The 13,834-nt window shown below is 41.2% G+C and overlaps 1 protein-coding gene and 2 long non-coding RNA genes across 4 annotated transcripts in view; 2 read left to right on the top strand and 1 right to left on the bottom strand.

The window, feature by feature from the left end:
- Positions 1-13,834, top strand: part of LOC145457021 (uncharacterized) — a 438,806-nt gene that overhangs the window by 181,074 nt on the left and 243,898 nt on the right. The window lies entirely within an intron of this gene.
- Positions 4,024-8,527, bottom strand: LOC145457030 (uncharacterized). Its single transcript, XR_013920766.1, has 2 exons — positions 8,176-8,527; positions 4,024-4,214 (listed from the first exon to the last, which is right to left on the bottom strand). It is a non-coding gene; the product is annotated as an uncharacterized LOC145457030 (long non-coding RNA).
- The window catches only part of LOC145457025 (uncharacterized), a 335,179-nt gene continuing 329,887 nt past the window's right edge, over positions 8,543-13,834 (top strand). For both annotated transcript variants that reach the window (XR_013920761.1, XR_013920760.1), the window contains exon 1: positions 8,543-8,666. This is a non-coding gene — a long non-coding RNA (uncharacterized LOC145457025). The remainder of the gene's footprint in view (positions 8,667-13,834) is intronic.

Raw genomic sequence — 13,834 nt, 5'->3', positions numbered from 1 at the left:
ATTGCTTAAAATCTAAAATAATTTATAATGATCGGATATAATTGTCGCATTGATTCCGAAAATCTAAATATTGCTCCACTTCTCAATTTTAAAACTATTCGGCGGTAACACAATTCTCCAACTATTCGGCGGTAACACAACCTTGCGCATCACGCCGACATTTGTGTTATGTTCGTGCATTTAACGTTGGTATCGTTTGTTTCTTCTTTGTCTAGGATTAGTAATTACCGCAAATCACTATTTCCTCGTGTGTCGTGCTTTGTATTTATACCCTGTGTTCTGTTGTCTACTTCGCCTTTCGTTTAACTGCACTCTGGATCGTGTCGCCTGTCTTGTAGTTATTCTGCTGATAATATACTGATTTCTTATTGCAACCTAGTCGTATTGAGTTATTGTCCCAACAAGATCAAGAACATAACAATTGGTGTCAGAAGTCGGATTCATAGTTATTTCTGCGACGAAGATGAAGCATGGATTCAGGTATATTGAAGCTGCTCAAGAAGTAGCAGGCAATGATGGTGAGCTTACATGGAACAATGACTAATCAAAATGCACAGCGTAAACAAGATATGGAGCAGCAAAATGCTATGGAGCAGCAAAATGCTCGGCACAGAGATGAGATGGCACAGCAAAAGCAGCAGCATGAAAAAGCCATATCGCAATTAGCGCAGAGGTTGAGTCCCGGTGCGTCAACATCCCAAGCTACCGCTCCCCAGTTTGATTCGTTTGTAAAATCAAAGAAGTGGGACCAATATCTGCAACGATTCAACCATCACCTAGCAATTTACATCATTTCAAACATGAAGAAGAAAAGGGCGTGTCTACTCTCAGGGGTCGGACCTGAAACGTACTCGCTCCTACGTAATTTATTTGGGGCTGCTGATGTCAGTGCACAATCCTTCGAAAAGCGTTGACTGAGAAGTTGTCTACGCACTTCAAGGACTCAATACATGTACAAGCTCCAGTTACGAATTTTACGATTGCAAAATCCAGCCGGGACAGTCGTACGCCGATTGGATCGCTACTCTACGCGGAATCTCAAAAGATTGCAACTTCACATGCTCAAGAGAAGGCTGTGATCAGAGCTAAGTTGATGAGCTAATGCGCCATCTGATCATTAAAGAAACGCCGCACGCGGATGTGAGACGGCATTTTCTAACACAAACCCATCCATCCCTTGACGACGTTCTTAGAGTAGCCGCAGAGAGAACGCTGGAGACTGATAGGGTTATCCAGGGCGAGAGTAGCGGTAAAGACACTTCAATCGTCAACAAAATGACTGGAATCGTCAACAAAATGACTGGAAGTTATCAAAAGGGGAGAAAACCTTCCTAATCCATCCAAGGCAACTTCCCGGAAAGACTGAAATCCTGCAGCCGCTGTTTCACCGATCACCAGAGAAAAGACTGTCAATATCGACATGCCGTATGTCGGAAATGTTGTCGTAAAGGTCATATCAAACCTGTGTGCATGTCTCCCAAACCGAGTGTCACACAACAGGTCACATCCGTCAATTTCTGCTCAGTGCCACTCCTCTCCTTCGACATCGATCAACTATATCGACGCGTATGAAACCAGCTCTGGATCAGCTCCAGCATCAACGGCATTCCGTTGCCGATACAGTGGGACACTGGTGCACCCTCCGTCATGGTGGGATTGACTAGGTACAAAACTTTAGGCTCTTCGAAACTCTCAGGATACCATTGCTCTTTCGTAGCATATGGCGACAAGCCACAGAAAGTGAAAGGTATTTGCACTGTAACCGTGCAGGTGAGTTTCAAAGTTCATGTTGGCTTGAAATTGGTAGTTCTCGACGAACACCGTGGAAAAAAATTTTGGTCTCGATTAGAGCGATGCTTTCTCCGTGACTGCTAAAGGAACGTCTGCTTTGGATGCAATTTCCTCGCAGATGGTCAAATCGCAATCCTGTAATGCTATTGTCATTTCTGATTCGATCGACAAATTGGTATCTTTTCAGTCCAAATTTCCCTCCGTTTTCTCTAATGTATTAGGACGATGCACCGGGACGAAGGTAACCAACTGACCATCCACTTGAAGCCTTATGCCAAGCCCGTATTTAACAAGCTGCGTCCTTTGCCGTTTGCAAGGCAAATCGCTGTTCAAACCGAATTGAATAGAATGGTCAATCAAGGTTTTCTCGAACCAATCAATTACAGTGATTGGGCAGCGCCAGCAGCACCAATTGTTGCCGTCACTAAATCCAATGGATCAGTACGCATTCGTGGTGACTTCAAACCATTGAATCAACAAATTCAGATAGATTAACATCCCCTGCCGTCCTTGGATGAAATTCTTCACAATCTACAGGGTGGTTGTATATTCACGAAAATTGATCTTGCCGATGCTTCTATTCAGCTAGAATTAGATGATGATGCGAATAATTTGTGTGTCAACAACACGCAATTCGGTGTAATCCGTTATCGACGCATGTGTTAAGGAGTTGCATCTATTCCCGCAAATTTTCAACGCTGTATTGATGCACTGATCGCCAGCTTACCCCGTGTTGCTAGTTTTATCGATGACATAATCGTTACTGGCATTGATGAACGCGATCATTTTCGCAACTTATCGCTACTCTTTGAGCGCCTCACCGAATACAGTTTCACCGTCAACTTCGCTAAATGTGAATTTTTCAAAAGTAGTTTCGAGTATCTTGGTCACATAATTGACAAAACGGCGAACGCCCGTCTAACAAATCCGTTGTAGCAATCAAACAGTTGCCTAAACCTTAGGATGTTCGCCAGCTACAGGCATTCCTGGGAAAAGTCAATTATTATCGCGCGTTTATTCCTAATTTTACGAATAAAGCCGCTTCCTTGTACCGTCTTCTTCAAAAAGACGCGAGATTAATTCGGAATACGGACTGTGACGCAGGTTTTCGCATTCTAAATAACGACGTAATTGACGCTACGCAGTAAGCTTATTATGATGTAAACAAGCATCTGATTTTGTCAACCGATGATTCTCAATTCGAAATCGGCGCTGTCCTCTCAATCGCGCACAAAGGCGAAGAGAGACCGATCGCGCACGCATCGGAAACGCTTTCCGATTCGCAACAATCATACTCTCAAATAAATCGACAAGGAAGCTCTGTCAATCATTTACGGAGTCACTAAATTTCGTCAATTCTTGTATGGTAGATAATAGGGATGGTGTGAACGCGAGGTTCACGTTCGCGTTCTGTGTGTGAACCTCGGGAATTTAGAGGTTTGCGTTCACAACAGAACCTTGTTAGGTTCTGCACTGTGAACCTTTTTCATATATTAAAATTTTCACTTCATATTGACATCTTGGATCGAATTTATTGCATTTCAACTGCGGGCCACTCTATGAATGACGCCGGCAGCATAAAAAACCAACTCAAAACGAGCATGCACCTTTACAATCTCAAAGATTTTACTTGCTTTGTTACAAAAATTTTGCTCGAAATATCTAACTTTCCGTTTGTGAATATTTAGTGACTCTCTTATGTGAGCCAACCCGCAATCACACAACATCACGGGTGACATACATAACATATAGAGAGGGAATGATGCTTATTCAACCAATCAATAAGAATGATATCGTTTTTTGATGTACAAATCTAGCTAGCGTACGGGGTCTACACTGTTAAAAATATTCTATGCCAAATTACTGGTCTGGTCCTGGCAGCAGTTTTACGACTCTGAGACCGGTAAATTTGAAAAATATTTTCCCGTGAATATATTATTGACTGTAATTTACTTTTACAAAGACTGACTGTTAAAATTTTTACGGAAAATTCCCGTTACCTGATGTAACGGAAAACGGCTGTAATACCAAGTTACTGGTCTAGTCCAGTGCAGCAGTTTTACGCTGATGAGACCAGTAAATTCGAAATAACTCTGCCCGTAATATGATTTTACATATGCTGACCGTAGGAAATTTTACGGAAAATTTCCGTAACTATAGGTAACAGAAATCTGCTGTAATATCCATATACTCGTCTGGTCCCTTGCAGCAGTTTTACGTTCCTGAGACCAGTAAATTTGAATCAGGTTTATTTGGTGCGGGAACACGTAAAAAAAGTAAGTGTGGATAATGACGAAAATCCAGTCTTTCTTGTGAAGATCATCAGTCAGCAACTGCCTGAATGAAGAGGGCTTCATCAAAACTTCAGCAGCAGTTGAAGGACTGTACTTTGGGCCATGCTCTTTTGTAGGTTCTTCTATAATCTGAACAAAGATTATGCTGTCATCAACACAGTTACAATTTGGAAACTTTGAGACGCTATAGTATGACATACTGCGACTTTTCATATTCTTGTCAATTTCTCAAATAATGATGGCCTAGGATAGCGGTGTCGGACATAAGGCCAGCAGGCCGCATGCGGCCTGCGAAGCAATTTTGAGTAGTTTGAAAAACCCCTGTATTACCCAGCACATTTTCTAACAAATGTTGAGATATTATAGTAAGAAATACTTCCCGCAAGGCCACAAATGTCAAGATCATAGACTGTGATATAATTATCCGACAGAGGTGTTATGGTTTTACTCTAGTCATCAGGAACAAGTTGGTGATACTGACATCCAATTCCCAAAACTCCAAAAAGTGCACACTGAGTTCATATTTTTATGAAGAAATGAGCCAAAAAGTAGTTATTCGTGAAGTGAAAAAAACTGTTATATGCAGGTCGCATGGAGAATATAATAATTAAAAAATACAATTCAAATATATTTGGTCGCACTGCTGTATCACTTCTACTCAAAGGCCCCAGACAGACAGAGAAACCCGAATGACAGCCAAATTCTAACGTCTGCGTTTACAATTAAAGCACTTGTGTTCCTCAAAGCGCATACGATGAGTTAATGGCAGATTACGAATGAAACAAAGGGAGCATACAAATATGTCAGCTTATTCAGTCGTTAGAGTCAGTGTTTTAGCGGTTGAATTCAAACGCTCAATCTTTGAATTTTTGCCAAAATTCCGTTGTTTGCGAGTAAAGGTACTGCTAGAATATATCCATTAGGGGTGTTCAGATTTCGGCAATTTTTTGGAAACTTGTTTTGCGTAATTCCAAATGATAGTGTAGTGCACAAAAACACCTCTAAAACCGATTTTGGTCATTTTCATCGCGGTCTTCCCTGCGCGCAAAGCCCCCAAAGACCCACGGGTCAATTCTCCTTACTTCTGACGATCCACCAGAGTGTTTACGTCATATCTTTATCTGTAGTGTTGACCGTGTCCCTGGTTTGGAGCTTTTGTGAAGTTATCAGTTCAAGACGGCTATGTAAGGATGGGAAATATATCTGTATTCATAACTGTACTGAAATGCAGTCCTATATATGCCAGATGAATCTTCGTTATACCATGCAGAACCGGTATATCGTGTTCATGGGAAACATGTATTGGGTAGCACGTTTGTTATGAATCGTACACCGAAGAAGCACCATCGTGTTGTGATTATGAGTCGAGCTCGAGAACAGATGCACACTGCATAGACATTTCCAGCTGGTGTTAAGCTAGTAAATGTTACTGGAAGGCATGTAATATGTTATGTCAGTAATCTTTGCCTCAATTTTAGTGTTACTGTAAAATACTGAGTTATCCAATTTGCTGGTAGGCTAGAATTTGGTTGAAGAAGAATGTCTGAAACAAAGCGGAGAAAGGTTGTGTAGGACCCACCAAGAACAAGATCGAAGTCTGGTCATTATTTGATTGGATATTCATCTGAGTGTATTATTCACTCCAAGTTACCCACTCTACGCCAAGTTCTACAGTATTTGCTGTATCTGAAAGAAGAATGCCCTAAAACGACCAAAACTCAGATTGACCGATAATGAAGCAACTATGTTGATTAGTGCCTTCATACAGGCATGCGGTGGGGACTTAAATGACTTTGTGCTATCCAGGTCAACTATAAAGGGACGTAGAGAAGCTAATCGTCTTGAGATTTCGCATGAAATATATATACGAGTCATTTCAACAAGACCTACCGAATCATGCTGCTATACACAGGGATGGAAAGTTGACAGAAGACAGGTATGGAACAAAGTATGAAGCATTGCTGTTATTTTGTCTTCTCATCCTTTGCATACCAATGGAAAATTACTTGGAATTCAAAAGATTGAAAATGCCACAGGAGAGGTCCAAGCTAAAACTGCATTTGATTTGATAACGACTTGGAGTTTGCAGAATTCCATTGCCACGTTGGTATTTGACACGACATCAAGGAATAGTGGATGGAAAAAAGGAGCTGCAAAGTTACTGGAAGACCGCCTAGGTAAATAAATGTTGTATCATGCTTGTCGCCATCATGTATTGGAGTTGGTGGTAAAGAGTGTCTGGACAATCATTTTTGGACCTGAAACCACAGGTCCTGAAAATACATTATTCAACAATTTCAAAAAAACAACTACCGATAAAGATGTTGCTGAATCTGCTCGCAATAAGTTGAAGAAGCATCCATGGTACATTGTGGAAGAAACTTTGGTTTATGCCTTGTTCTCAGAAAAAGAAAGTTGCGATACCAGAAAAAGTATTGCAAGCCGCCTACTGAAAGTTGAAAAACCGCAATCTTATCGACGCGGGCCACGCATTCTCTCATGAGAAGGGACTATAGAGGATAACACCACTTTTGCTGATTTAGTGGGCCCTCAGTCATGGCATTTGTTCAACGAATTTGAGTGTTCTGGAGTATGGTTGAATCAGCCTGTGGAACAATGGCCCAAGTATGAAACATACAATGAAATGAGCCATTTTGTAAGTAATGTCAAAGTCGTTAATGACGCTGCTGAACGAGGAGTTAAACTCAATACCGACTTTGCTTCGATCATCACAGATGATGAGCGCCAAAAGAAAAGTATGCTGCAAGTTGTTGAGCTACACCGTCAGAAGTATCACAACTTCAATAAATCCACACTGAAATCCTATGAGCCTGCCTGAGACTAGAGCCTGTTGTTATCCACATTTTGTTTTTATGCTTACCTAATTCTCAACATGTTCTTCAATGATAATAACTGTCTTTTCATCTTTCACAATTGTCTCAAGTCACGTAAATGGTCGGCCTACTATGTCCGGATTTGTGTTTTGCCTCATTCTGCTTTTCAAGTTTGATAATGCAAATTTCCTCACAATAAATTCATCAAGTTTCAGAAACATAGTCTGTGCCAGATTTCTTAAGTTAACTCAGTTGTAAGCACATACCATAGTGGGTGACGACAATGACTAATATGTATTGAGATTGTTTCTGTTTCCGTAAGAACACCGGGGACGTTTTCAGACAGAATGCATTGGTAGTTGAGGATCAGGACCCCCATTTAGACTTACCTGTCATGATCATTTGAGAAGAAGCCTAGTGTCGTGAGCTTTTGACATTTGCATTCTGGCCGTATTCGCTACTGTGACAACGTCTTGGACAGGACAGGTCTGAGTTTTTGTGTTCGGAGGTGGTGGGGGAGGGGGGGGTGTCAACTTTCTTTCAGACGTATTAGATACTGCAAATCTGATGCGGATTAGGTGAATTGAAGCTACTATAATGGTGAAATTACATTCATATACAATATGTCTTTGATTAACATGTACAGAGTTGATACCGGCTGGAAATGCCTGTATTCGTTCATTTCATACATAGGCCTACCACCCGGCTACCTATACCAAATACGGGAAGGTGAAACACATTTGGCATGTATAGGAATGTAGGTATGTTCAATTGTCAAAAAGATAATTCAACCTGATATTTCCCAGCTCTACTCGGCCGTTTTTTACCGCAAACTTCACAAAAGCTACAAACCAGCAATGGTGAATCGTCGCTAGTAAGGAGAATTGACCCGTGGGTCTTTGGGGGCTTTGCGCGCAGGGAAGACCGTGATGAAAATGACCAAAATCGGTTTTAGAGGTGTTTTTGTGCACTAAACTATCATTTGGAATTACGCAAAACAAGTTTCCAAAAAATTGCCCAAATCTGAACAACCCTAATATCCATATGATATGATCGTGAATGTTATGTAATATACCAAAATGTATACAGGATTGATAATAAACTATTCAAGCGAAAAGTAAGGTCGGGCGTTTTGATGTACAGTAACATTTTGGAATGATTTGACTGATCAGGCCCGCGACCGGTTTGAAAGTTTGAATCTAGCCAGCGACGCAAGTTGAGTTTGATACGGATACCCATGACCTAGGACTTCGTACCTGAATCATCTTTTCCAGCGTGATTGCAAACTTTTCTGGCAGTATTCCTTTGCATCGCACGTCCAATGTATTTCGCACGGCATCTTGCTAGAAGCGAGAGGCGAAATGATCCCTTTCTATCACATAAGCATTCGTCGTCATGATTCATAATGCCATAACGCTTCCATTTTCGTGTAGTTCAATGTCAGAAAATGTAATACATTCTTATAAGCCATAGCTTCTGTTCACCATTAAACTGTAACGAAAATACATGCGTCTTCAGAAACAGGACTGAGAATAACTTGTCAGATTTGAGCTCGGATACTGCTATACCTACAATATCTGCTATCAACACCTGCAATGTTCTAAAGCTAGAGTTAGGCTGTGGCTTCGAAACCCTCAATATCTTACAGCAACGCATCTTGTTATTATCCAATACGAAAACATCGCGTCGATATAATATCTATCTCGGAACATTCAGCCGCACGTGCTCAGGCTCAGATATGTCTGACGTCTGACACCACCATGTCTGGTATATGTATGACGTCACAATGTACTGTTCGCTCGAGCAGCTACGAATTCATGATCAAACAACTCATAAAGCCATTCGCAGGAAAAAGGTGAAGGACGTCCACTACTCTCGTCGCAATGGCAAAGGAGCATGGCGGCTATACGCCAGCTCCAGTGTTTCGATATATAGTTTGCATCATACATGCGTTAAGAAGTCTACAATGGTGGCAGAACTGGTCCAGCAGATAATTACACAAAAGATCATACCTGCAGTAAAACTACATAACATACCAAATTCGCTTGCCATGCTACTGTTGCTAGACTTTGATGTCTCAAAGGATACTATTTATAAACCGATATAAACGATGGTATCTGCATTCTGCGATGCCCAAATGTTCGGATACCATTCACCGATTAGCAATCAGCACGGCCATCGATGTCGTAATTTGCTTGATGATTGAAACATGATGTAATTACGAAAATCACATATATATATATGTCCATAAGACCGTAAGCGTGTAAAATGATCGAATTGTGAGTGCAATAGCAATGTTGCAAATAATGATTATCCAGTATATCGCTTTTACGAATGCAAAAGTAAATCCGAAATACTTATTATCCAGTAAGTTGCTTTTACAAATCCAAAAGTAAATCTGAAATACTGGTTATCCCGTAAATTGCTTCTACGAATTTAATCTGTAATTTTTTTACCCTCTAAAAACAAGTAAATTTACTTTTGACGTGCCCGTATATCAATTTAACGGGCATTTACCGTTAATATAACTGACGGGACAAATTTACCGGTATGATTTGAGTAAATCTACGAATATTTCTAAGAGTGTATCTTCACATCATATGTTTACTGTATCATTAAAACCAAATCCGTGCGATTGAGGTGTTAGCTACAGCTGTATAACTTTTGTGGTAGCCTAATATCGGTAGCAAGTATAAAAACCTGTTTTACACTCTGCCCAATATCATTGTAGCAATACTCATACACCGAATACATTGTCCGGTCTGGTCAAGACCGTTAAGGCGTAAGCTTATATTCCCTGGCAACTCCTCTTCGAAATTATTGGCAAAGCGAAGGATGATATTGATTTTATGGGAGTATTATATCATTTGATTGCCTCAGTTGATACATTTAGCGACGTTTAAAACGCCAAAATGTACTTCAGCATTGTGGCATTATGTGGCCCGAGTCGTCGCTAGGTATTGTGTACATTAATATAGGCTATCACTTCATTGAAAGATAGGGTTGGAATTAGCTATATGACGTCACGAGGTTCACGTTCGCGTTCACACAGAACCTTTCAAAAAGGTTCGCGTTCACACGAACCTGTACCTTTCAGAGGTTCACACCATCCCTAGTAGATAATTTACGCTCGTAACGGACCAAAATCCGCTTTTAGTTATTTTCTCGCCGGACAAAAAAATACCCGTGATTACAGCGATGGGCACTAACGCTCATGGCTTACCAATATGACATTCGCTATAAACCGACCAATCAGCACGGAAACGCCGACGGCTTATTTCGCTTACCAAAGGGTCCAGACCCTGAGTTTGACGAACTGGAAATTCGTGAAAACGCGGAGATCGTTCACGCTATTAATATGGCATTCTATGGCTTACCGTTAATTCGCAATGAAATTCGCGACGCTGAAGGACAAAACCTTTAAACTAGTTAAATTATCTGTCACTAATGGTAATTGGAATCGAAAGACCAACATCGATGATTTTCTTGGTTTTCGACTTGCCAACATTCGCTTTCTCTGCACGAAGACATAGTTATGCTCAATATTGATGGTTTTCAGCGCGTGGTAAGTCCGCAGACACTTCGCTCGCGAGTCTTATCATTGTTGCACGAAGGATATTGGGGTATCGCGAAAATGAAGCAGATGGCTCGACGTTACATCGCATCGCCTTCCATTATTCGCGACATTGAAAATCTCGTTAGGAGTTGTGACGCTTGCCGTGTAAGGTAATGAAAGCGCCGGATCGTCAGTATCGCGAATGGCCAAAAACTTCTGAAAGCTTTAAACGAATTCACTTGGATTTCTCAGGTCCAATAAACAATAAATGTTTCTTGTCATCGTCGATGCGCATTCGAAATATCCTTTCGTTAAAGTAATGAATGTCGGATCTACCACAACCTTGTGTGTAATCAACGCTTTGATGAAAGTCTTTTCTCTCGAAGGCTTGTCCACAACAATTGTCACGAATGGCGGGCCGCAACAATTCGAATCGAATGAATTCGATACGTTTTGTTCTAATTTGGCAATCAGCCATGTCGTATCACCGTCTTTTCACCCTGCCTCGAACGGGAAAGCGTCGGACATAGGGCACAGCGTCCTGCAGCAAGTCCTGCTCGATCGTCGGGCAAACGTTATCCGCTTAGAATGTGAAAACAAACTGAATTCTATCGGCCAACGTAAACTACCTTGTACTCTTAACCTACAGGGAAGGACTGTAATGTTCGTGCATTTTACGTTGGTATCGTTTGTTTCTTCTTTGTCTAGGATTAGTAGTTACCGCCAATCATTATTTCCTCATGTGTCGTGCTTTGTATTTATACCCTGTCTACCCCGTTTGACTGCACTCTAGATTGTGTCGCCTGTCTTGAAGTTATTCTGCTGATAATATACTGATTTCTTATTGCAACCTCGTCGTATTGAGTTATTGTTCAAACAAGATCAAGAACATAACAATTTGTAAGCCGGTACTAGAAAGCAATAGTTGATAATCAAGAATATGAACTATGCGTTATATGTAAATGGAATTTGTAATAGTTATTGTCACTTCCACGGCAGTTAACTTCTCGTCGTAGACCAGGAAGGCAATGCGTATCTGAAGACTTTATTGTTATACAGGCGGCACGATGTCTGCTATTTTGTTTGATCATTTGATTATTCAACGTATCGTCCAATCCGAGATTTCGAGCCGCGCGATGTCGGGTGCATTGAACTCGCGAGTGATAATGGTCGCCGGCGAGAAAGCAACTAGAATTGGAGGATTTTGAAATGAAAACCCAAGCCCCTAACCCTGAATTACGCCACTGTCTTGACCTCTCAGAGTCATGTTTATGCACAGCCATGAGAATATTTATTCTGATTTGAGTTGGATCAATTGTAATTTGTAATTGAGCTGAATACATTTTTTCATGTAATTGCAACTGTAATTCGATCAAAATTTTGCTGAATTACAATCCCAATGACATTTTCATGGAAACCTGACAATCACAACATAAAATAATCAGTATGTCAATCATTTATTCGTCGCACCAGTAAAAATCTGGTACGAACCAGGATGACGATGAGGGGCCTCAAGGTCTTAGCAAACAGTCACCACATGAATTAATTAGCCTACTAACATCGGTGTTCTATGCGTGCTGCGTTGTTACTAGATCATTCAGTCACGCCAAACTGTTTCCCATACTTCAGTAGTAGCAGTAAACTTTGTGAATTACAATATAGGCTAAACCAGTGGTTCTCAAACTCGAGGCGTACCCCCAAAAGCATCTGAACGGGGAGCGACAGTAGTAGATATAGGCCGATTATAGGCAGCCAATGAGCGATCGCCACGTGTCCAGCCACGCCCACTTTAAAATTTAAATAATCCCGCATATTTTTTTTTCAATTTTTTTTTTCTGTCTCGAATTTCAGTGGATTATGAGAACGGTTACTCTCCGGGAATTGAACCGAGGACCTCCCGACTCAGATATGAAAACATGCCTTCTCCTGGAATCGAACCCAGAACCTCATATCTTATAGACCACAACTGTAACCATTAGACTACCGCGCTCGCTATGAATTTCCGTCCGTACTGAACGTTTAATGCCGAATGAAAACGGCTCCTCTCCCTGACTCGAACCGAGGACCCTACGACTTGTAGAACAGAACCGTAACCATTACACTATCGCGCTCGCTGCCAATCCCTGTCTGTATTGAAGCTTTTAAAAAAAGGTTGTCTAATAAGGCACAAGCATTGAAAACACATTTGTTATTGGTGCGACAATCACCATATATTTTTCGGGATATCCACATGATAATGGTCCCTATTGACCTCAGAAAAGGATTCAGGTCCATTTTCCGGCCTCAAGAATGCTACCATTAAATTAGAGATGACTACCGTACGCTTCCGAGCCCGCGCTCTCAATTGTAAGGCTAGGCGACGAGTGTACCAGTACCATTACAGACGTACAACGAACGATCAATGTAAGTGGCTCTGTAAATCATTAGCAATAATAAGCGACGGGTGTGCCATCAACATTATAGACGTACAAACGAGCATATTCAACTAGCATTGATGCTTTATCGATTTAGCGCAGTATGTGTAGCTGGATGCTAACCAATTCGCATTTAACAATGCGACCCGCGCACAATTATGTAGCCCGATTTTCGTTGAATATTGACGACCCCAATAAATCGAATGAGCTCTTTTCCGCAGACATCTATGACACAGCTGTCAGTCCAGTGGACACGAACTTGAGATTCCGTGGGGTTAAATTCCGCATCAAATAAGATCAGAGCGCCTTTTCTCGCTTTCAGGATTTGGACTGATGCGTCCGGCCTATGTCGCAACACTACAATATGTGGTAACACGAACCTGTGCACACGTACAGTTGTTATTTGTAGTGTCATCGTCGCCCGCCATTGCGATAAACTCCCAACGGCTGACACATTGGTCTTCAATCTAATACCAGCATATTTTTTGTAGGTCGAGAACAAGGGTAATTTAATTGCAACTAAAATGCCTGCGGCTTGTTTTGGCTCAAGGGTCGAATGCAACATATGAATCCATTCGCGTTACGCACTATAGCCTATTTAGGATGATGAGCCAAAACGCGTAGGCGAGGACATGGAGATAATAACTAGCCTATATATTTAGAACAAATCAAGCATTGATTTCACGATAACGTATTCGTTATAACGTCATAAAAATTTAGCGAGTTTTATAAGCTGCTTATCCTAAATAACCAATTTTCGGAAATTAGTGAAGAAGTGGATTGTACAGATTCTTAGAACTGCACGACAATCTGGTTATAGATTTGCTGATGCTACCTGCTGCCAGCATCATAACCAAGCAACCTTTACCTACCCGTCAGCTAATGTCTTACTATGTAAAACATGCATTCTGCACGTTCTTCCGTGTAGACGAACGTAATTTACCG

Source organism: Botryllus schlosseri, chromosome 15 (assembly GCF_051294905.1).
Source record: "Botryllus schlosseri isolate E-star chromosome 15, Bs_hap1, whole genome shotgun sequence".
NCBI lineage: Eukaryota > Metazoa > Chordata > Ascidiacea > Stolidobranchia > Styelidae > Botryllus > Botryllus schlosseri.
The sequence above is the reverse complement of the archived record's forward strand: the minus strand, read 5'-3'. Positions and strand labels throughout refer to the sequence as shown.